This window comes from Vipera ursinii (assembly GCF_947247035.1).
Source record: "Vipera ursinii genome assembly, chromosome: 3".
NCBI classification, from domain to species: Eukaryota; Metazoa; Chordata; class Lepidosauria; order Squamata; family Viperidae; genus Vipera; species Vipera ursinii.
In genome coordinates, this window is record NC_139516.1 from 195,936,719 (window position 1) to 195,963,272 (window position 26,554).

Consider the following 26,554-nt stretch of genomic DNA (forward strand, 5'->3'; position numbering starts at 1 on the left):
ACTAGATATTATATATTATCTGCTGAAGTAGATTTTAAGTACTAGAAATAATGAATGAGAAACATTTTGGCAGTATGTTGTGTTTCACAGCTTGAATGAGTGTTCAGGTTTTGGAAAATAAAGAAAAATCAAATTACACTGGAGACTGCACCCAGGAAGCTATACTGAGCTGACTGTACTCCAGATTGACGTAGTTCAGTGTTGCTGATTTGTTGATGAAAACTAGTACAAACCTGATATGGTGATGAAATGGTTATCTTTGGAACAAGCTTTTCCATGGGTATCATTAGAATAAATCTTTAAGGTACTATATCCTTTTCTTACATTTATCACTATGCCGTCAGATCAACTAAGCCAATGGAGTGTTATTCAACTGATATCAGGACATAACGGACAGTCCTTTTCCACTTCTCATGCTGAAAGAGCATCAGAGAGTCAAATCCTCATGCCCAAAAGAAGGGAAAATTCTGATCAGAACTCATGGCATGGTATAAACTGAAATTTTCAATTTTTATTACATCACTTGAAGTCCATCATCATTATTTTAAAAGACCCAGTTTGCTACATATTGGTTTGAATAATGAAAGAAGCCTTGCAATCAGAACCTAACATACGTAATCATTTGCCATCCATTCTCCATCCAATAGGTTTCCAAATATATTGATCTCAGATTATGAAGATCAGCATTATGCAACCTAGGAAAGAATAAACTATGACTTATTGCTAGTCATTCAATAACTGCTTGAAGTTATGATGGACTTTTAAAAAGTTATGACAACATTGGGTATGTCTAATCTAATGAAAAGAAGGGTGACATGATAGCAGTGTTCCAATATCTCAGGGGCTGCCACAAAGAAGAGGGGGTCAAGCTATTCTCCAAAGCACCTGAGGGCAGAACAAGAAGCAATGGATGGAAACTAATCAAAGGAGAGAAGCAACCTAGAACTAAGGAGAAATTTCCTAACAGAACAATCAATCAGTGGATGACGTGCCTCCAGAAGTTGTGGGTGCTCCATCACTTTTTAAGAAGAGACTGGATAGCCCCTTGTCTGGAATTATATATGGTTTCCTCCTTGTACCAGGGGTTGGACTAGAAGACCTCCAAGATCCCTTCCAACTCTGTTATTTATTATTTGGTTACTTATAACTCATCCTTGAAGTCATCATTAGGTATACATTTAAAAAAATATTAATTACATTAAGATAGAACCTTATCCTTTACAAACGTTTGAAGAAGAAATTTCAAATAAATTTCATACAATCTGTCTGCTATAGTTTTTGCAGAAAATTCCAACATCATTTTGAAGTCTGCACAATTCATTTCTGAGGCTAGCTTTAGAGAACTAACTTTATGAAATTAACCTCTGTTAATTATCTGGTTAATATTTCAGACTACAGGATACCCCTTCATACCCAGTTTAATGAAAAGATAAATGCTTATTTTTTTAGCAATAACTGTCAGAATAAATATAAAAGACTTAGCAATTTTTTGCAAATTATAAGTTAGACTATAGTCCTAATGCAATACTGTAGTCATACAATGGCTCCCTATAGATTACAAACACTTTTGAATAAAGTGAAAGCAATATGAAATGTAAATTGCCCTTTGAAAACATGGGGATATTAACTTTCTCACATTATATCAAATTAACAGTGTTGTAAATAACCCAAAGGAGATAATTTCCTCTCTATTCCTGAAGGTGAATGTGTAGTCCATCGAAAATTGAATCCAGCTTTCATTTCTTGCTTTTAAAAAATTGTGTCAGAGAATTTACAGCACCTTGACTTTGTTTTTGTATTACTGCAGTGTGCATATGGGAGAAAAATACCAGTGAATACTGCAACAATAGAAAAAAAAACCTTATCTATTTTAAATGCAAATGAAATGTTAAATTCTGGGTTGCCATTTATTGAAATCAACAGTAGTGAGTATAAAACTGTCCAAATAATCAACTAATCTATAGAGTTCAGGTGAAATGAGCAAAATAGAATTCATGATTTAGCAAACTATAGAACTGCACTGTGGGGATAAAATTAACAGCAGCCAATAGTTCTGAGGCAATACCATCAATGCTGCAAAACATTCCTGCCACTTCAGGAATTGTTGTATTGGTTTATAAAACACTTAACTCCTTGAATAGCAGTCAGACATGAAGATACTATGCTAGGCTGCAAACACAGCTAAGTCAGTCTACAAAGAAAGTCCTTTTCTGTGTTATCTGAACAGAGCGAGTTGTTGAAAATGTAATCAGCATATATTATAGGCTCCTTTCTTTCAGCACTGAAAGAAAAAGAGGACAAGCAAATTAATTATGGTGTTAATAGTCTTTTTCAAGTTTAATATTGATGGAACTATCGGTCTCTGTAATGAATCAAAAGATTATATTAAACAAACGTCCTCATTATCTGACAAATCCTTAAGCATTCAACATCTTTCTGGTGTAAACTTTTCATTGTTAATTATAATATCAGTGCTTAAATGGATGAACATCAGTACATTTTTATGTAGTAGAATAATCACTCTTCTTATGTGGTATATTTGAATCATTCTTCTTATGAATATCTTCAAGTTTCTTTCAAGAAAACAGGATCATCCAACAATCTCAGTTTAACTATTGACCACAAGGGACTACTGTAATGTGATCTAGGGTGGGGCTACCCTTGAACAGCATTCATAAACTGCAACTGGTGCAGAGTGTGGCAATACGGGCAGTTCTCAGGCGCTTAGAGTGGTCCATGTTACACCACTGTTCTGTGAGTTGCAAATATGGTATGGGGTCCATAGCAACTAAAATATTTGTCAAATTACAGTGTCACATTACAACTACCAATCAGAGGCTTTTGTCCCAAGATAATGCAAAATCTATTTTATCTTTTACACCCATTGATCCTCTTATGGATTACCACTGAACTGAGATATAAGTAGTTCAAACTCTCTTAATGACCTCTAGCAAGGACTTAAAGCAGACTCTTATTTTTATATTCAGCTTAGAGAAGCTTCTCTTTCCTCATCTATTAAGTTCTTGGCACTTCCACATTGCTATTCCTCTTTCCCAACTCCTTAAGTGAAGTTAAAAGTGATCCTTATTTCTGCCAGTTTCAGAAAATTGGGAAGCAAAGTAAGTCATTTAATCACTGTCCCCTCAGGTTTAATAAAACCCATATTTATGCAATGCCCCCAAAACCTTGCTTCATGCATTTGTATTTTAAAAAAGAGCCACAATAGCCCGTGTGAGAGTAAACTGCAAATCCAACAAGCCATTTTTTCCTTGAAAGGACCTCTTAGGGCAGTTGAAGCTCATATGGGGAGGAAAGCAAGGTGGGGCAGGAGTTCTTACAAATGGGAGAATTACAGATTTCACAGATCTGTAATGTTTTAAAGAAAAGGCCAATTGCAAAAATACTAAAATAAATTAGCTCAGCTTCTCTACCCGGATAACAACATGAGATAATACACTGCAGATGAAAAAGGATAGGTTCATCAAGTGCCAAAGACTAGATGAGAGTGTTTCCATTAAGTCGTGAGATGTGACCTTAACATATTAAAATCCTTGAATAATTCATTTGGATGGAGACAGACAGACAGACAGACAGACAGACAGACAGACAGACAGACAGAGGAAATATGGAATAAGAAGTGGAGTGGGCACGGATGAGCAATTTGAGTCTCCACAGTGTCATTTAGTCCATAGACCCAATGCCCTATGTTGTGATCCTCTAGGGCAGGGGTGTCAAACTGCCGGGTGTCAAACCTTGCGAGTTTGACATCCCTGCACTAGGGCCATATCAGATCACAATGACTAAAAAATGGTGACTTAGTTTCTTGCCATTTAGAGATATGAATTAAAAAAAAAACAGCCTACAGTTTCAATTCACAAAAAAATAAAAAAATGTGAATTCCTGGCTATTCAAAAAATGTCAAGTGCAGCCCTACTTATCAAAATGATATCTATTTCTGAACTAGAGGACAATCTGGAAGCAAAACAGTATTTATGTCTGTGGAGTCTATGATTATAATAAATAGTTGTACTCAAATTTCCTTTCCAGTAACATTGTGAAATCATTATATCTATGATATAATCCCACATATGTGGGATATTAAACTCTTATATTTCATTTACATAATGTTATCAAGAGGTTCTACCACTTCTATTACTGATTTTTCCAGTCTTATTACTATCATGTGACACCAATGCTTCAGGAGCTATCCTGGTTATAAATGTATTTCTGCGTGCAACTCAAGATGCTAATTATTACCAATAAATAGTTCAGGACAGTGTTTCTTTAAGACTGCATACCTTAGACGATCCAATCCAATCTAAGTGAACAGGGAGTGTCTGTCAAAGATCCTCACTTACTCAATAGTCTAACGGGAGGGAATCAGAAAGTAGACATTTCTGTAGAGGCTCCACACCAACAACTTCCCCCTGAAACAAAGATGTCTTTATCTTTCATGATCTTCTAGAAAGCTTCTGGCATGCCTTTGGAGTTTAATCGGTGCAGAGCTGTTGACGCCAGATATGATTATTATCCTAAGAGTGTGTATAAGCATTTATCATACTACAGTATATTGTTTTGCACTGAGTGCACTACTATTGCTCCTTGTACACTGATTACAGTACTTTGAGAATGAAGTAGTTTATAAATGCCCTAATTAAAGCCCTAACTGAGCAAACTGTTACATAAAGTAGGTAACAATTTCTCATGCCCCATTTGCAAAACCAAAAATGTTTTTCACCCATTTTTGTTTCTCTCCAATGGGTAGACAGACCTTTTCAAGCACCTGTTTAACTAGAATATTAGGTTAAATTGCTTTCTGGGAATTCATCTATCAACTCATTAGATTTTCACTGAATCACAGTGTTAGTTTAATTCCACCTCTTCCAAGTATATTGTTTCTATTACAGAATAAAGAATCATCATTATTATTCTTATCTCCAGAAACAAATATCTTACAAAGCTTGACAAAGACCTGCTGTTTTATTTTGCTGGACAAATAAGCTTTGAGATATTATATTTTTATTTATGATTTTTTAATTAATAACAAAAAAATCAAACAAGAAAAACACAAAGATGTTGGAGCTACACACATTGTCAAAGAGAAGAGAAAAAGAAAAAAACCCCACAAAACATATTTTAACAAAGTGAAAACAATATGACAGAGAAAACAATGAATCATTATAACAGTAAATAGTTACAATTCTATACATATTTTTCTAATTCAAATATTATTCAAGTGCATGTACATTTTTAATATATTTATATAACTATTATTTATAACCTACAATATTCTGTATAAATGAGTCCCAGTTTGGATTATACTTGTCCATGTGAAGTCTACATCTATAGGCATCATTCATCATGTGGCCATCAGATCTTCAATCCATTGAGTGAAAGAGATCATACAATTTATCTCTCCAATGCAGCACTATCAGTCTTTTGGCCATAAGGTCAAATCCATACCAATAATCCATGTACATGGTCTGTTTGTCAAAATCTATGCACTAGGTATATGTTTCAAAAGATTATTATCCTCTGACAATTTTACCTTTTGTTGCCCAATCGTATTTATATAATCCACTATTTTCTATAGGACATTATGGAAACATGTACTTTGAAGTAATATTCTCTTTATTTCATCTCCAACAAAATGCTGTTTTTGGCAGTCCTTATATATTGCTGTTGTGGTTGTATAAGTTGTAATTTGAGATCCATGAATTCTCTTACTATAGAGGTTAAGCCACTCTCCTGCTGTCTAGACAATACAGGAACTTCTAATTCTTCACTCCACTCATTTCATGACATCTTCATATCAAATTGACTTACTGATAATATCTATAAAAAATAATAGTAGGTTTTGAAGTTTTTAAACAGTTAGCAATATGCTGTAGTATCTCTCAGAAGCTGAAAATACTGCTAATCCATACAATGTTATTATCAATTATTATAACTGTAAACATTGTCATTGAAGTTCATCTGATAGAGCAGGAGTCCTCTACTGGCCCACAGACCATTGGGAACCAGGCCACACAAGCATGCAAAGCTCCATTTGCACAAGGGGTGGGTGCCCAGATGAAGCAATTCCCTTTTCTCTCCTGCCACCATAGCTGCTGCTAGAAAGATTGGGGACCACTGAGACAGATAATATTTATCTCTTAATGCAGAGTATGTTAAGAATTAATCTTCATTATCATTTGGTCCAAAGTCAATATACCCACTTCCATCCCACTTTTCCATGCTACCATGACCTTTTCCCAATTTTTAAAGTTGGGTTTCCCCATAAAGTCAAATTGGCATGGGAAAAGGGCTTGAATCTTTCCTTTTTATTTGACATTACCTTCCATAACTTTCTAACTGACATATTTTTTCCAGATATACTAGTTTTAGAACTTAATACTGACTATCCAATCAAAACTGCAATATGTAAATTTCCTAAGTTGGCCAAATTGGAAAATTAATACCAATTCTTGGCTTCCAATATTTAATACTTCACAATAGGTGAGCATGATAATATAAATCCAGATTCAGAAAACCAAATCCTCCCTCATTAATCAGGAATTGTATTTTCTGTAAAAAAAATGCCAACAATTTTTTTCCAAAGTATAAATTTTCTGAAAATATGTTTAAATTTTGAAATATTCAACAAAAAGACTATCAGCCAGTGATTCATAGCCTATAGCACATTTTGACAATCTCAAGAGAGTTTTATCTGCCTTTTGAAGGCTATTCCTGATGTCACAAAGCAAATTATTTCCTCAGCTTACTCCAGCAAGACTATTTTTCCTTATTTCTATTAGACTATTAGACAGATAAGAATAGAATAGAATCAAATAGAACAGAACAGAATCAAATAGAACAGAACAGAATAGAATAGAATGTAGTAAAAGATCGGTAAGATCTTTATTTTTTTAAAAAAATATACAAAACAATTTATTACTAATACTGAACAATTAAATTTGGTTTGGGGAACCAAATCCTGAACAATTCTTAGTGTTTGGGGATGCAAATATCTAATGATAAATGGTTAGACAAAGACAAGTAGATAGGTAGATTAGACAGACAGACAGACAGACAGACAGACAGACAGACAGACAGATAGATAGATGTGTATGTGTGAGAGAGGGAAAGATGGACAAATATATACAGTATTGCAGAACTAATACAGATATTTCAGAAACAACTATGGTGACCAAGGGCCATATCAATGCAAAGTCATATCAAATAACTTGGCAATTTATTCATGCATCATTGAATACCTGGTTTGAAATCATAGAGCTCATAAAATCCTTTAAATATTGCTTCCTGCACATTTTTGGCACTTCATATAGTAACCAGTTTCTTGCCATTTCAGTAATTTCTTCTTTCATCCTTCATTATAAGACCTATTAGATTATATACACAAAACAAGAAGTAGCAATTAGGTTTTCTTTAAAAGGTCCCAATGGAAACTCACTTCTTCCATTTCAAAAACTCTATCATTCATTTTGTTGATCAGCCATTTCCAAATACGGTCAAATCTCAGTTCTCCATTGAACAGATTTTGATGCACAGAATTTTGGGACTATCCAAAAGATTTCAGACAAACATTCAGAGTTCATTTGCATAATTACAGCATTGACATTTTAATGTAATTTGTGTCAGTTTACAGCATTTTATGAAAATTATGCAAATTGATGCAAATTTAAAAAAAAGCTGGCTTTCAGGGATTTTTGAATTTATCTAGCATTTTTTCCCTCCAAATGTTCTGTTAAATTAAGTTTTCTCTGCAATCCATTGGATGGGAACTGTTTTTTCATCCTTATCAGGTTTGCTTTCAGCTATTTGCTACAGTTTTCTTGCTGCTCTCTAAGCTTGGTTGTTTTCTTGCAGATGTTTCATTACTAGACTTGTTATTATCATCAGTATTGACTGTTTATATTTTATTTTGGAACTCACTTTATATTTTGGAGTCTTAGTGGGTGAGTGGCTTGATCCTTGATGTTTCCTTGATAATTTAATTTGTATTTGTTTCTGTTTTCATTTCAGGTATTATCTGACCCCAACTGACCAAATGATTAAATTATTAGTGTGATCATTCCCTTTATGTCATAATAATAGAGATATCAAACTTCAAGTTTGACAATAAAGAAAACAATATGTAAAGTTTTACTTCCATTTGAGGACAACAAATGGAGTCTGTGAGATTAAATCTATCATCTGTAGCATTACACATGCAAAGCAAAAGGAAGAAAAAAATCAGAATAATTAAATAGATTCTCCAGATAGATAGCTTTTCAGAAGTAAAACAAACCCCTTTCTTTAATTTTCTTTTTAGTATTCATCTTTCATCAAGTTTATAAGAAGACATTTCATTAGTATGAGATATAATTACAGAGAAAATATCTGGGGAAGTCTAGTACCATATTGGTACTTCAACAGTTTCTCTTCTTGAGCAGTGATCTATGAAACAATGTTTTCTCAAACTCTTTTTCTTCTTTATTTGGTAAAGATTTGGTAAACAGGACTTTTCTGTCAGAGTGAAAATAGCATCCAATTATATTTAGATAATCTTTAAGAATAGAAGCTCAATGTTCTCAACACACACACCCCTAATTTTTAGAAATTTAAGAAGCAAAATGACACCTGGCAATATTATTCTTGGATAAGTGGAACATGATGGAATTATTTTAATTTGTACATGAGCCATCTCATAATTGAATGATACAGACCAAATTCTTCTCTTAGTGTGCCTCAACTCACAATATCCTAGATTATATTTGCCCGTCAAATCAACTTTCCTGCATCTGAAAGGTTCCAGATGTGTTGGGAGGGAACTTTGGAGACTGTAATTACAATAAATACCAAGCCATTAATACCATGTATTAATTTCATGCAAATCGTTTGGAATGGACAATAATGCTTAATGGAGCCATGTTGTGCCTTTCCCGATCACATATATATATATAAAGAAGGCATTGGTTGTCAAGCTTTGTAGTAATTAAGTCATCTCTTCAAATTATTTATATTTTGTGCATGTAGTGTATACCTCATAGTATCAAAATTATTAAAATTTGTTGATGGTTTCTATTGACTTTGATTAACATGGGAGATTCAGCTCACCTCTTCATTGGAAAAGACATCAGATATCCGATGTGGTCTAGGTCTAGGAGATGACCAGGCTGAGCCCGAGGGAGAGGTCAAACATGAGTTATGAGTCCCTTCATACCCACAAGAAATCTAAGTCCAGCCCACTTTGAATTCCTTCTGCTCTTATCTCCCACTGATTTCCCTTGGCCATTAGTAGTTAAGATTCTTGTTGAGAGCTTAAGCTTACAATAATTTTTTATACCGATTTGAACTGTCTGGAACTCCTGATTTTCCTGGTGCTTCACATGTTGTTTTGTTTTTTATAATTGTTTATTGTTTACTGCTTTAAATGCATTTTAATTGGTTTTGTACTATGTTTTTAATGGCAGGCTTTATTATGTACCATGCAGATTCACTTTATGTGAGATGGGCAGCTATATAAATGTGATAAATAAATAGAATAAACAAATATAAATACAGTCTCCATAGATTGCATGGATAGATAATTGCTCATAGATTACTCTTAGATGCCTAGGGAATAATAACAAACTTCTTTTGATTCACCATAATTGATAAGAGTCCATGCTGCCTGCTTTTGCGAAGAAAAAAAAAGGGAGAGAGAGAGAGAGAGAGAGAGAGAGAGAGAGAGAGAGAGAGAGAGAGAGAGAGAGAGAGTCCAGTTACTGCCAGTTGTAATTTAGTGGCTTTTTCATGAAATTGTTACAAACTGACCTGCTAAAGACTGACCTTCACAAAACATATGCCTATTTTGATATACCATCTTTCAGTGATACAGCTCGTTATGTTTTAACAATGAAAGAAAGTGAAGAAGAGGCAAAGGAAGAAGAGTAAAAGTCTTTTCCACTTCCATGCAATTTAAAAGTTTACACTTATTTTTTCTCAATAGAAACATTATGTAACTGGCTATCTAGAAACCCTCTTTTTCCAAAAATTATGACCTTTGATTTAGATGTATTAATAATCAGACCATCTGACAATGGACGACAAATCTACTTAACAGCTGACACAGCCAACTTGTGTATGCATAACAAAATCACGTTAAAATCACAGAGCAAATAATTAATAGAAGCATTAATTACTCTAGGCATACCTACTTCAGGATTTTTCATTGGCTCTGAGATATCACACATATATAGGTTGAATATTATTAGTAGGAGTATGCACCTGACTTATTCCAGAACTCTCTTGCATTCAACTCCTCAGCCATTTGTGCACTTTCCTGTTCAGGGATAGGTGATAAATGCCACTCATTCAGCACCATCACAACTTTGAACAATCATTGAGTGAGTGGTCATTAACCAAGAACCAATTTGGATATAGCAGGTTTATTTACAGTATATACATGAATAGTCCCATCAAAGGAGGTCCTACTAGTCAGAATCTTTTTTTTTAATTAGGTCAGGCAGTTTTTTTAAAAAAAAATCCTCATTCTAGGCTTTATTTGTCTTCAAACTTTTTATAATAGATAGATTTAATCTCAGATTCTAGATCTGGTAGATATTGTTCCTCTAGAATTTATGCAGGCCCAAGCAGCACATAACACAATGAATCCAAAATGAATTACACAACAGTTTCTGCACTGGCTTGAAGAATAGCCTACACCAACAGAATAAAATAATGAATATGAAATGCCTGCCAAGTTGAAAACAGGGTTTTTGCAAGCAGCAGAAGCTTTATTCCATTGAAATTATCCTGTTGGGTCTAATTCCTAGTTGAAATACTGTATATATGTCAGTTAATCAGCCTGCATACTAAAACTACCTACCAATGTACTAAAGCACACTGGAGTGCATAATGCAATTTATTCTTATCCTTAGAATTAATCTGCAAATAGCCATTGATTTGCAAATACCAATTTTAAAAACAAATCCAGGATCCTTTTACTTACTTACTTCCAGATTATTTTGTCAGTCATCTGTTGTTAATTTGAACTGTGTAATAGCAAAAGCATTCAAGTCCTTCACCTAAGACTGATACAGTTTGCTTTTTTTTTTTCTCTGCCAACATTATGCCCCTACGTGCATTTCCTAAGCAAAATACTTTTAGGAAAGTCAGTAATCCAATTATTTCAAAGCCCAAAGTGGCAGAGGTAAGGAATTGATTCATATCACATGTTTATTACTTTGGGATTGCATAGTGTGCACCAGAGGTTTCTAAAGGATATTCGAACTCAAGGAGAAAAGGCAAGAATCATTTCTATGGAAACCAGCTTTCCAGCTGAAGGTCAAGCAGCCAATTGGATTGTTGCTGTATTTCCATCTTAGCATTTGTGGTTTCTTTTAACTGTTGGGTACTGTTCTATAAAATCAGCAAATATCTCATTCAGGGACAGTATGACTATATTTTACACACATTGAAATCCATTCATGCATGCAAGCATTTTTATCCCATTTTTATCGTTAAGGATCATGGTGCAAGTAGATTTTTGTCACATATAAAACATTGTAAGTAGCCATAGTGCACCTTTCTGCCCACTTCAACAACATTTAATTGTCTTGTTTTGGGCTTTAGTGCAAGTCCTTTAAAGAGAAATTTAGAGGTATTTTTTCCTTTTTTATTAAGAAAAAATGCTTTGGGTTATTTGCTAATCCAGAATGTTTCTATTACAACCTGAGAATCTTGAAACAAAAATACTAGAGATTATGCCTCCACTCAAAGGTACTTATCGGTTTGATATCAGCATGAACACCTAGAGAGCGTATGAAAGGGAAGATCACAAAACTCACTTTACATCTTTAAGACTTTCTGCCACCTTAGTTTCTGGATCTCATGATCAACCAATGTTCAATATTGTCAACCACTGTCAACAACAGACAATGATTTGTCTAAAATGATATAGGGTCTGGTATAGGGTCTTCTGGTTGAGCAGAGGGTTGGACTAGAAGACCTCCAAGGTCCTTTCCAACTCTGTTATTCTGTATTTTATTTTCAGAGAAAATCTCAAGATAACCCCAGACCACTCACTTGAGTTGCAATTGTAAGACACCAATGTAGCTTATGTTTTAGAGCACAGTGACAAATATACTACTTATATCCAGTTGCCAATACAGAAGTAGCCAAACTATTTCAACTTTGTACTTTCTTCTACATAATTATTTATTTATTTATTTTATTTATTTTATTACATTTATATACCTCCCTTTCCCGGAGGACTCAGGGCGGTTTACAGGGTAATTAAAAACCAAAAATACAAAAGTTAAAAACCAAGTTTAAAAAAGATTAAATTTATCCCTGTATAAATAAAACCCCAATTAAAATAAATTAATCCTCAGCCTGGGCCAGAGAGCTCGAAGAGCCAGGTCTTCAGGCCCCGGCGGAATGAACGGAGGTCGGGGGCAGTCCTCAGCTCCACTGGCAGATGGTTCCAAAGGGCAGGCCCCCGCACTGAGAAGGCCCTATCCCTGGGTGTTACCCGCCGGCAATCTCTTACCGGTGGCACCCTGAGAAGACCCTCCCTGTGGGAGCGCACTGGACGAAGGGAACTTGATGCTGGCAGCAGGTGTTCCCTCAGATATCCCGGACCCAAGCCATGTAGGGCTTTATAGGTCATCACCAGCACCTTGAATTTCACCCGGAGGGCAACCAGAAGCCAATGCAGCTCGCGGAGTAGAGGTGTTACATGGGAGTATCGGGAGACCCCCATCACAACTCGTGCGGCCACATTCTGCACCAGTTGAAGCCTCCGAGTGGTCCTCAAGGGCAGCCCCATGTAGAGAGCATTGCAGTAGTCCAAACGGGAGGTCACGAGCGCATGAGTGACTGTACGCAGGGCATCCCGGTCCAGATAGGGTCGCAACTGGCGCACCAGGCGAACCTGGGCAAAAGCCCCCCTGGTCACGGCTCCTATATGGTCTTCAACTTGAGTCGTGAATCCAGGAGGACGCCCAAGTTGCGAGCCCTATCAACGGGGGGTAACACCTCACCCCCCATCGTTAGAGATGGAATAGTCTGGTTGACCCGAGATGCCGATATAGTCTGGTTGACCCGAGATACCGATATGCACATTACATAAAAACTGAGCACCTGGATCTCAAAACTTAGATGAAAGATGATCAAACATCACAGATGTAATGAAATGCAAATATGATGCTTAAACTGGGTGGGAAGGATTAACAGCAGCTCTTACAGAATACAGAATAAGAGTTGGAAGGCACCTTGGAGGTCTTCTAGTCCAGCCCCGACCCCAGCAGGAAATCCATTACCATTACAGACAAATGGCTATACAGTCTCTTTTTTGAAAACCTCCAGTGATGGAGCACCCATGTTTTCTGAAGGCAAGCTGTTCTAGTGGTTAATTGTTCTCACTGTCCGGAAATTTCTCCTTAGTTCTATGTTGGATATCTTTTTGATAACTTTCCATCCATTGCTTCTTATCCTGCCCTCAGGTGCTTTGGAGAATACGTTCTCTGCCTCTTCTTTGTGAAGCTCCTCTTCTCCCTGCTTAATATTTCCTTTGAAAATAGATGGAAGCTTCAACTGAAAAGTAATGATTATCTGACGACTGATGAAAATTGATAGTGCTTCCTTTGACAGATCAGGCACACAACTCTGATGACAACATCTTAAAACATCTTGAAAGAATCGCATCAAAAGAGGATATAACTGATAGATGGAAAGACTTTGTTCCTTTAATGTTAAAAATTTTGAATTGGGGCATGGAATATCAAGCAATAACAAACACACACACACATGCATACATATATACATAGAAGAACTATTCTCCAAAGCACCTGAAAGCTATTCTCCAAAGCACCTGAAAGCAGGACAAGAAGCAATGGATGGAAACTAGTCAAGGAGAGAAGCAACCTAGAACTAAGGAGAAACTTCCTGACAGTTAGAAAAAATTAACCAGTGGAACAACCTGCCTCCAGAAGCTGTGAATGCTCCAACACTGGAAGATTTAAGAAGAGACTGGCCAGCCATTTGTCTGAAAGGGTATAGGGTTTCCTGCCCCTTCCAACTTCTTCTTCTTCTTCTTCTTCTTCTTCTTCTTCTTCTTCTTCTTCTTCTTCTTCTTCTTCTTCTTCTTCTTCTTCTTCTTCTTCTTCTTCTTCTTCTTCTTCTTCTTCTTCTTCTTCTTCTTCCTCTTCTTCTTCTTCTTCTTCTTCTTCTTCTTCTTCTTCTTATTATTATTATTATTATTATTATTATTATTATTATTATTATTATTATTATTATTATTATTATATAACTAAGCTTTATTAAACCAAATAAATGGGCAATCATTGGAGCAGATGTATTGTTTCAGTTATGAACTATTGTGAAAATTCAGACATCTCTATCTCCAGCCCTGGACATAGTTTGCCTTATGGCCACTCACTCACAGCCTGTGGTTTTTGCAACATCCCCTTGCTTTCTAGCTCAGTTTCCAGAAAGGTGAATACAGGACAGGGAGTAACATGTGAAAAAGAAACCAGCAGGTAAAAAGCTCCCATTTCTATTAGAAAAAAAATCTAAATGATACAAAAAAGCAAACATGATCTTAAATCACACCTTCCTCCTCTTTCTTGAGACACACAATTGAGTCTCATGTAACAATAATGCATTTTGCTGAATGGGTCCTGTCATCTCAATGATCTGAGTTAGTCTGCTGAGAGCTTACACCAAGTAAGTTTACACTTAACAACAGTGAAAATAGAATTGACGACCTTTTGCTTACAAATTGTAGACTTCTCCTGATAAGCTAAGCATATAACTAGGCAAACTGGAACATCGGTTATTTCTTTGTGTAAGAAATGTGCTTTTTTATCCTGAGCCAAGGAACATAACTGAGATCAAAACACAGATATTCAGTCAAAGAAGAGGGCAGAAAGCAAGCAGTTCATACACAAATGGAGTGCCAGATTTGGCACATATCTGTTTTCAGAATAAATAGTTCTCTCAGTGAAACTGTTCAAGGCATGCATTAAGCTGGGCTATCTAACACACACATCCACACACACCGGACAAAGCAAACAATTTCCTCAATGTTCTTTCCTTTCAATCTGAAGTAAAAGCGTATTACTCTTTTCCATTTTTAAAAGCTTCCATCAGATCAAAGTTGTCAACAGGAAAGACTACAAAATGAGAAGAATCACAGCAAAGATTTAGATGTCTTACATTGTGTGTTTATGGAAGTGGTCCTAATGAAAGTCCCAAAACAAAAATACAGAGAAATAAATCTAGTATTATCCATTAGGGCAGAATATTGAAGTTAGTTATCTGGCAAAAACAGGATATTGTATTTTTGACTCTTTGGAAATACCTATTGACACTTTAGCTTCCTCAAGTAATTTGACATATACAAAAGATAGCTTTGAATGTTAACCAAACAAATGTCAGTCAGCATGCTCTTTAAAAAGGAGATAGTGTTGAAATAATAAATGTTGTTTTAAGCTGGTGTGCCTAAAGATAGCTTCTAATTCACCTCCCCAACAGCTTATGAAAGAAGAGAAAAGGGTGATAATCAAAGCTGAGTAATCCTAAAGGTAGGGAGGGAGGGAGGGAAGGGAGGAAGAAAGGAAGGAAGGAAAGAAGGAAACAAGGAAGGGAGGGAGGGAGGGAGGGAGGGAGGGAGGGAGGAGAGGGAGAGAAAGAAAGAAAGAAAGAAAGAAAGAAAGAAAGAAAGAAAGAAAGAAAGAAAGAAAGAAAGATGCTTGAACATTACTGCCTTCATTTTCACTTTCTCTTAGAATTATCAATTATCAAGATTGCATGGTTTAGTGACCATTGCAAGATCAGGGGATCAATCTAAGAAGAAATGAAAAGGTGATTCTTGCATTATATAGGTCTTTTTAAGTAAGAGGTTAAAGAATTAGATAATACATCCTTTTGACCAATAGCAACCTAAGTTGTCCTTCCCTTCTGCCTTCTCCCATTTTCTAATTCCTTTTATATTGCTTTATGTTCTGGGAAATAATTAGAAAAAAGCCTGTGGTTCAGCCCAATATTACTTTCAGTTTTACCTTTTTAGAAAAGTGATCAGGGTTTTTTTTCCTCATAGAACGCCCAGAACGGAGTTCCGGCACCTTTTTTGGATGGAACCTTGTAGGGTAGGCAAGGCGGGTTGTATGACGTGTGTGAGTTCCGGCACATTTTTCTTTTACAAAAAAAGCACTGAAAGTGATAGTTTTAAAGTGTGTGTCAGAATCCATTTATATCATATTCATAAATGGAATGTTTCAAACATATCCCATGGATTCTGCCATCTCCCGAAGAGAAGAGGATAGATGTGTATTGAACCGGCAATAGGCATTTCAAAGGAAAGGAGAAGCCTTTTGAACTGGGGAAACAAAAGGGGGGGCTAGCATCTGGCTTTTGACATGGAAGACAGCAATAAACAAAAGGGTCCTAACTTCCTTTTTCCCACGAGATGGATGATACGAGAGGAAGGATGGGGGGACTGACCAAATGGGGATTAAGGGGGGTTAAACCGGGAACTCTTTATAAGGATTTACATCGTGGAACCATTAAGCCCTGTCTCATTTCCTACAACCAAGCATGTCATAGTAAAGATTTCTTTTGGACTAAAAACCTGACTCCAAGAGTTTTTGTCTTCCTAAGACGTGGTTTGGGGTGGGTCCTGACAGTGTGACCCTCAAAGCTTTAGTCAGAGAATAGTGGCTTATTAATTGTAGGATTTGAAAAGAACAGTTATTTAGGAAAGGAAAGGATGAGGTGGGGGGACAGAAATCATCCAGCATTTCTCAAGTATAGAAATTATGGGTCATCATATTCCGCATATATGTTATATAGTAGCAGTGTGAAAAACTGGTGCCTTGATAAGGGAAAATTGTCTCCTGACCTGCAAAGCATTAAAGTTAGTCTTCTGCTTTGCTAGCTTTGCTTTGAAAAAAAGTGGCTTCTACATATGTACTGCCTATGCATAGAAGCCACTTTCCTCAATCCACACAAAGCAGTAGTAAGACTCTGTTGCTTAGGGAGAAGAAGGCAACTTCACTCTGCAGTTTGCTTTTGATGTTTGCCTAAAGCTTCATGTCTATAATTCTACATCCTCTTACCATGTAGCACGGAAGTAGGCTGACCCAATTCACTCCAATTCATATTAGGATCCATGTCTTCAGTGAGGACACCAATCTCAGAAAACTGTCAGCAACTATCACATAAGTTATGATTCCAAAGGTACTTTTTCAAAAGGCAACTGAGCTTTCTTGTTCTTTTCCTCTTGGAAACATATCACTTCTCATCCAAATGTTTCTTAAGTTCTGATTGAAAGATGGGGAATTGAAGGATTTATATTCTTTGCAGTCATCTGGTCATTAACACTCTGAAGGTTGGTCATTAGCTCTCTAAGGGGGATATACTACCATCTATCTCTTGCTTACAACACAGCCCTTTCAGCAGTCCCAAGAAGGTTCAGCACCCATTTGCACTTTGATTCAGGTGACTTTGAGGATATACAGTAGAAAAATCCCCAAGTGGCCTGACCAACCCTCAGAGTACTAAAAACCAGATGACTGCAAAGAATTATAAATCTTTTTATTCTCCACCATTCAAACAAAACTAAAGAAGTGAAACATTTTCAAAGGGAGAAAAAAAACCCCTCAAGAAAGTCCAATTGCCTTTTGGAAAAGCACATTTGGAACCGCCATCATCTGGATGATTGAAAGTCTCCATAGACATAATGATTCCAAGTTACAGTACACCAATCCCTTTTGTGCACTTCACAATTCTAGCACAAACCCAATTGGAAATAGCCATAGATGATTACACTGTTTTTTCATTAGGCTAAGCAGGAAGGCACATATGACCTAATTGGGTCTACTTAAGGAATGTGTCATCTTCTCCTCTTGTTGTAAAGGGTTTGCATAGTCAAGTTAGCATACTTAGCATAGAAAATGAGAAGGGCAGGGTGATAAACATGATGAAGATTGCTCATATTTATTCATGCCCAACTTCAGACAGTGGTCCTATTGCAAATTCCTTAGTGTTCTCTGAGCTTGGCTGTTTGCTTGCAGATGCTTCATCACCTGATTAGATATCTTTATGAACTTTACATATATGAAAGATTGCCTAGTCAGATAATGACATGTCTGCAAGCAAACATCAGTAATATTTTTAGACTGTTGCCTATTAACTGGCAGGAATAGAGAAAGGGGGCATTTATCTTTTTCTATATATACAAGTGAAATATATAGGAACAATACTGATTTTCTGTTTAAATGTAGATGACATTTGGTCAAAAATAAATCAAGGAGAGAACCATCCCAGAACTAAGGAGACATTTCTTAACAATTAAACAATGGAATGGCATGCCTTCAGAAGTTGTGCGCGCTCCATCACTGGAGGCTTTTAATAAGAAACTGGACATCCCCTTGTCTGTAATGGTATAGGGCAGGGGTAGGCAACCTCGGCTCTTTTATGATTCATGGACTTCAACTCCCAGAATTCCTGAGTCAGCATAGCTGACTCAGGAATTCTGGGAGTTGAAGTCCATGAGTCATAAAAGAGCCGAGGTTGCCTACCCCTGGTATAGGGTCTCCTGCTTGAGCAGGGGGCTGGACTAAAAGGCCTCCAAGGCCCCTTCCAGTTCTATTATTCTGTATGTCTGTATGCACCCTCCAGACAGTTTTTACACAAAAGTTTATACTCTTAACTAAAGAAGCATTGAGAATGTGTAAAAGAAACTGGAAGACAAGGCAATTTAAGTTGAGTTCTTAAAGCAGGTGTCCTAATGTTTCATTTACATTGTGGGAAGAAACAGCTTTTAATGAGCCAAGTTAGGAGGATGTGTTTTGTATTGTTATGTTGGGATCACATCCAGATCACTCACTGTTAGATGACATTCTGAACTGGATTGTCAATAACAATAAAGACATTTGTCTTCCATGCTGTGAGAATCAAAGTTGAAGAGCTGTTGATGACCCAGATAAAATAGATTTACCTGTCTCTTGTGACAATAATTTATTATTATGCAAAAATGTCAGCTTAATATGAAATATGAAATGAATTCTGAGCCAAAGAAATAGTACACAATAATCTTCTTCAATACTACAAAAAAGATCTCAAAAGAAAATTATGCTTACTGATGAATCATCTAAGAGATTTCTTATCCATTAGATGCCCAATATTTTATGAAGTGAGGAGGTCTAGCTTCTGATATAGCAAAATTATCAGCATCACAAATATACAGAATAAAGGGGGGGAATCAAAATCAGTCAATTACATATACTGTAGAGATAGTCCTTAATTACAACCATTTGCTTAATGATCATTTAAAGTTACAATGGCACTGAAAAAAATTATTTACGATCATTTTTCACACTTACAACCATTGCAGCATCTGCAGGATCACAGATCAAAATTCTTGGAAACTGGTGTGTATTTATGATGGCTTTAGTATATGGCGTCCTGTGATCACCTTTGCAAACTTCTAACAAACAAGTGAATGGGCATTCCTGATTCACTTAATAACCATGTTACTAACTTAACAACTGCAGTGATTCACATAACAACTGTGGCAAGAAAGGCCATAAAAGGGGGCAAAACTCATTTAACATTTGTCTTGCTTAGCCACGGACATTTTGGGCTCAGTTGTCATAAGTTGACGACTAGTTGTGTACGTAATTATAAGTATTTCTAATGCATACACACATACAGTATGTAGCAGTGGAAAAAGGCATATCATAGGGATTTTAGTGCAGCTTTATTAAGCTTCCTTTTTGAATTAAGTTTCCCTAACATGTGGATAACATGCGTACAGTCACTCATGCGCTCGTGACCTCTCGTCTAGACTACTGTAATGCTCTCTACATGGGGCTGCCCTTGAAGTCCACTCGGAGGCTTCTACTGGTGCAGAATGCGGCCGCGCGAGTTGTACTGGGAGTTTCCCGATACTCCCATGTTACACCTTTGCTCCGCGAGCTGCATTGGCTGCCAGTTGCCCTCCGGGTGAAATTCAAGGTGTTGGTAATGACTTACAAAGCCCTACATAGCATGGGTCCGGATTACCTATGGCAACACCTGCGGCCGGCGTCAACTTCCCTCCGTCCAGTGTGCTCCCACAGAGAGGGCCTCCTCAGGGTGCCTCCGATCAAAGAATGCTGATTGGTGGCCCCCAGGGGGAGGGCGTTCTCTGTGGGCACGCCAGACCTGTGGAACCGCTTGCCGGTTGAGCTCCGGATGGTCCCCGACCTTCGCTCCTTCCGGCGCGATCTAAAAACGTATTTATTTGAGCAATCTGACCTGGTCTGATGGGTTAGGGTTGGGGTTTTAAATATGTTCTTAATTATAGTTTTAAATTTTAAATTTGGGCATTATATTTAATTGTATTTTAACTTTTATATTTTCTTTTTTATATTTATTGCCCTGTACACCGCCCTGAGTCCTTTGGAAGAAGGGTGGTATAAAAATATAATTAAATAAATAAAATAAATAAGTTAGGCACTTTGGGCAGCTCTCCAACCAGTCAGAGAGCAATCTGAAACTTTTCTGATCAGATCAGGACAATGATTTGACAGTAGGACAACCAGGATATTCAGATGCCTCATGACTTCCTTTACAATTCTATTCGTTGCTTTGGTGAACTTTTCCTGCCTTCTTCATGCTGTTTTCCTTGCGCTTTGGCACTCTTGATTTCATACCCATCTGCTTCCTTTCTGTAAGATGTTCCCTTCACAGCTGTCACTTCACTTAATGTTACTGCTCAGTCCTGCTTTGACTTAACAGTGCATTAAAAAAAATGTAATAACTGCTTAGAAAAAAGCCGGAGACTTTCTTCTGTAAAGAATGAGATGTAAAAGTTTACATTTTGCTTAGTTACTTCTTGGCCTTTATAAGCAAAGTCTTCTGAAGGAAGCATCTTTTCTTTCATGTATTTTTCAGTGACATGAAAGAATGTTTCTTGTGCACCTTATTCCCTCCGTGTGCTTTTATTTTGCAGTCACCGACTCTGGCTACCCATGTGTTCACATCAAAAATAAATCCAAAAAACGGTGTAATAAGTCTTATTCTTATCTATATTATTAGTAAGTTACTAGGGAATTCATCATAAAGGCTTCACTTTATTTCTATTTTACAACTCAGTTTTCATAGCTTTAAAAGCAAAATATTCTGTTCAGCTTTTCCTGATTATTGAAGAAGAATCTCATGAAGATACGGTATTTCAGTTAAAATGGAAATACTATATCATCATAAATTGAGAAGCAGCTTAAGGTTTGTACTTTTTTCCTGTCCAGAAAGAACAAGGATGTTCTGTTATGTAAAAAGTGACAAAATATTATTTTCTAGAATGAACAGAGTGGAAGAAAGGTTGTCAGTTCATCTAATAATCTACTTTCCTACATTTGTAGAACATACCTTTTACAGCTTACAAAAATCATCATTTTCAAATAAACACCTTATTTTAACTTTGATGAAATAAATCAACTTTATATTCCTTCTTTTTACTTCTAGAAGTCTTAATTTTTAATTCAATCAAATATTGTTGCAGGATTTAATTTATCCCATTGCATTACAAAAGTTTAGCAAGTCTCTTTTTTAGATACAATAAAGAGACATTTTCCAGGTCATTCTCTTGGGTGCCAATTATATTTCCCATTTAACTTTTAAAATATCCTGAGGCACCTCTCCCTGTGTATTTGTATAAAACATTCAATGCCAGTACTCTCTACATAGCCTGTATATAATACTTATTTTTGATATATGGGCAACAGTATGTTGGCTTGAAAATTAATTATAGTTTAGTGAGACTAGCTTGCATATCACAGCAAGAATGTCTTGGGTTATAGCAGGAATTTGGCTTCCTTTTAAGCAAGCTGACTAAAATCTGCCAAAAGTTACCAGTATTCTCCTTACCATTAGCAAGGATTATTGTATGTGGCATGAACCTAACCAATATTAAAAGGTAAAGGTAAAGGTTCCCCCGCACATGCGTGCTAGTCGTTTCCGACTCTAGGGGCCGGTGCTCATCTCCGTTTCATAGCCGAAGAGCCAGCGCTTGTCCGAGGACGTCTCCGTGGTCATATGGCCGGCATGACTAGCACGGAACGCTGTTACCTTCCCACCGTAGTGGTCCCTATTTTTCTACTTGCATTTTTACGTGCTTTCGAACTGCTAGGTGGGCAGAAGCTGGGACGAGTAACAGGCGCTCACTCTGCTACGCGGCACTCGGGATTCGACCCACCAAACTGCCGACCTTCCGATCGACAAGTTCAGCGTCCTAACCCACTGAGCCACCACGCCCCTTAACCAATATTACTCTTTATTATTAAGAAAAGTGCTATGTGACAATTTCAATTGATCAAAGCCATAGTGGATAACAGAAGTCAGCGCTGATGGGAAATGATTGTGCAATATGAAAGTTACTCCTTTGGAATATAAGAGGAATAAATAGCCTAAGAGTATGACTTAGTGAATGAAATGAAAGAAAAATAGGAATGTGTTGTGAGTTTGGAAACTAAGAGAAAGGGGAACAAGGTAATGGAATTATATCAATGAAATCTGACTTGCAACATGAAACTGATGAATACATTTAGGGAAGTGAAGATGAAAGTTTAATTTTGAATAAGGGACTAAAATACCTACCCAAAAGCATGAACTGATATAATCTAGTTTATGAGGGTGCATATGAAAGTTCAGTCCTCTGAATGATGACAATAGAAGAACCAAGGATGAGTTTTGCGGGAAGGCGGGGGAGGGAGAGAATTATGCAACATTCTGAATAAATGTTATCCAGAAGGGGAAAAATATGTTACATCATTGCAGGAATGACATAAGAGGGTACAGGAAAAAGAGAGAGAGAGAGAGAGAGAGAGAAAGGTTAGGTCTTGAGAGATCCAAGAAAAAAAGAGAATGACATTAACGTAGAACACTGAGCAGGTAATAAGAAAAGCTTCACTTAGCTGTTTAATATGTATGTGAAATGCTTATAGTGATGATTAGAGAAGTATTAGCCAGAGATGTGGATTCAGATGATGCTCTATTGCTGGATGGAACCTGAACAGTTTGCAATGAATGTTAGTTTTAAGATTGGATGCTGTGGTATGAAATATAGGACTGAAAAATGAATGTATAAAAGAACACAGTCATTTGACAGGAAAAACAGAATTATTCATAAAGGGCAAAAATAAGATACATTTGTGTACCATGGTAGAATGTTTAATGAAATGAATAAATGGATGATGAAATTTCAAGAGTCCACATGCTGTTGGAAAATATGAAGAAAATATAGACTCTGGCAATGCATAAACGTTGAGAGAAACAAAATGGCTATAGATTAGAACAGAGTTCAGCCAATTTATCACATGGAAATATGAGTTGGGTATGCCAGGAGACAAAACTAAATTGAATGCAATGGAAATGGAGAAGTTGACAAGTGTGCAGGCTAAACAAGAAGGGAGTATTCATGTGTTTGATAAATTGAAATGGTGGATCTTACTTTGCTGGAACCCCCTTCTATGTGAGGATTGGCAAAATTGTCCCATAAAAATCCTTGCTCTGATACTTTTAGTTCCATCTCCACTGTTGCTGCTCCTCTGTCAATTCTTCCGACCTGTTCATGTTTCCCCCCCACACACACTTATTCTTTAGAATCTTTTCCCCTGGAAGTAAAATAGAACTCCATAAGTCTTCATCACCGCCACACATTAAGTCCTACATGTGTTCAGGGTTGTACACACATTCTTTATTTCTCTGAGTATCTTTTCTTTTTCTATATGTTGCTATATGTTAATATATAATAAGCGCTGAGTGGTGCAGGGGTTAGAATGCAGTATTACAGGCAAACCCTTCCCATAGCCAGGAATTTGATCCTGACCAGGTCAAGGTTGACTCAGCCTTCCATCCTTCTGAGGTTGGTAAAATGATGATGATGATGATGATGAAGATGATGATGATGATGATGATGATGATTATTAAATTTCTATACCGCCCTTCTCCCGAAGGACTCAGGGTGGTGTACAGGGCAATACAATAAAATATAACATATAAAAGTTAAAAAATATTAAATATTACAGCCCAATTCAATATGTTAATACAATAACATTAAAATACCCCTAAACCCATCAGACCAGGCCGGCTTGTTCAAATAAATATGTTTTTAGGTCACGTTGGAAGGAGCGAAGGTCGGGAGCCATCCGGAGCTCCACCGGTAAACGGTTCCAAAAGTCTGGCGCACCCACAGAGAACGCCCTCCCCCTGGGGGCCACCAGTCGACACTCTTTGACCGATGGCACCCTAAGGAGGCCCTCTCTGTGGGAGTGCACTGGACGAAGGGAAGTTGATGCCGGCCGCAGGTGCTCCCGTAAGTAACCCGGACCCATGCTATTTAGGGCTTTATAGGTCATAACCAGCACCTTGAATCTTACCCGGAGGACAACCGGAAGCCAATGCAGCTCGCGGAGTAGAGGTGTTACATGGGAGTATTGGGACACCCCACTACCACTCGCGCAGCTGCATTCTGCACCAGCTGGAGCCTCCGAGTAGTCTTCAAGGGCAGCCCCATGTAGAGAGCTGCAACAGTAGTCCAAACAGGAGGTCACGAGTGCATGAGTGACTGTGCGCAAGGCATCCCGGTCCAGATAGGGCCGCAACTGGCGCACCAGGCAAACCTGGGCGAAGGCCCCCCTAGTCACAGCTCCTATATGATCTTCCAAAGAGAGCTGTGAGTCTAGGAGGACACCCAAGTTGCGAGCCCTATCTACGGGGGGTAATATCTCACCCCCCATAGTTAACGATGGAACAATCTGAATTTCCCGAGACGCCGGCACACACAGCCACTCAGTCTTGTCAGGGTTGAGCCGAAGACTGTTCCTCCCCATCCAGACCCGAACCACCTCCAGGCATCAGGACATCACATCGAGGGCATCACTGGGATGACTCAAATTGTTGAGCAATATGCTGCAAACTGCTCAGAGGTGCTGCAAAGCACTATGAAATGTTATATAAGTCTAAATGCTATTGCTAATATGTAAGCTCCTGCAAGAGGCAAGCTGTTATCTGAGCAATGAACCAATGACAGTGAGTGAATAAACCAGTGAGTAATTATTCTGAGGTATTCTGAACTTTTTTGCCTTGTAATCCAGTTAGTGTTGCAGATTGGAGTTGCAGTCATGCTTCCTTTCAACCCACTTCAACCATTTCAAAAGATAAATAAGCTAATTAAGAAAATGTATGCACATTGGTATTCTTTAATCAAATGTGTTCGTCTAGTTAGAGAATTTATTTTTAAGTACCAAATTAAGACCTCCTGAAGAGAAGAATTACCGGGGAGGTGTGACTAGCAATTCTGATCCTGTCCTATGATGTCTTTAAAGATAGCTCACCTGGATTTAACAGGCTTATTTTAAAAATGAAGCATGCTAATATGAGCTACAGCTTACAGTTCTATCATTTTGAAGATGCAGCTGTCATACACATTGAAGAGGTAACAGCAAGAGATAGGATTAAAGTTAGCAGATTACATTTTCCCCCTTATATAAATACAGTAAAAATTACTCTCCAGAACATCTGAAAACAGCTGGTGGTAGAATACCTGATAAGCAATTATATATCTGGATTTCAGAAATGCTGGACTTAGTGTTAAGTTCTTGCAAGTATTTATCACAGCTAGGTTTTGCGCAAAGCAGAAAATATGTGGGTTTTTTCCCCCATGCATAAAGCAAATGCTTTGTGGCTCAGAGGTTTGACTAGACTGTTCCAGGTGTGTTGCAATATGACAAATTGAAACTCAGTATATTTTGATTATTCTATGTTAGGTTTGGCAAAAATCCAGAAAAGACTTATGGGTAAATTAGGCAAGGCAGATAGACTTCAGAATACAGAATAACATAGATGGAAAGCATCTTGGAGCTCTTCTACTCCAACCCCCTGCTCAACCAAGAGAGCTTATACCATTCTGGACAAATAGTTGTCCAATCTCTTCTTTAAAACCTCAAAAGATGAAGCCCCTACTTCTGGATGCAAGACATTCTACTGTTGTTGTTTTTTTTAAATTATTTCTCCTGAATTCTAGGATGGATTTCTCTTAATATGCTTTAATCCAGGCATGTCAAACTCACAATGTCATGTGATGTCATGTGATGTCGCGTGACGTATTGCAACTTTTCCCCCATTGCCAGCAATGGGGTGGGTGCAGTTTCAGCATGACCCATCTGGTCCACGGACCGGCAGTTTGACATGCCTGCTTTAATCTATTACAGGGATCTTCAAACGTGGCCCTTTTATAACTTGTGGACTTCAACTCCCAGAATTCCTCAGCCAGTATGCCTGGCTGAGGAATTTTGGGACTTGAAGGCCACAAGTCATAAAGTTGCCAAGGTTGGAAACCCCTGATCTATTACTTCTTGTCCCACTCTCAGGTGCTCAAGTTGACCCCCTCTTCTCTGTGAGTTTCTGTAAGATATTCTGAGGAACAGCATAGTGGGGAAAAAGTTCATAAATAAATATATGAAGTGATACAATTAACATATTCTGCTCTCAGGCCATAATTAACCATGCCTTTTCCTCATTTGTTTTTCCCCCCCAGAAA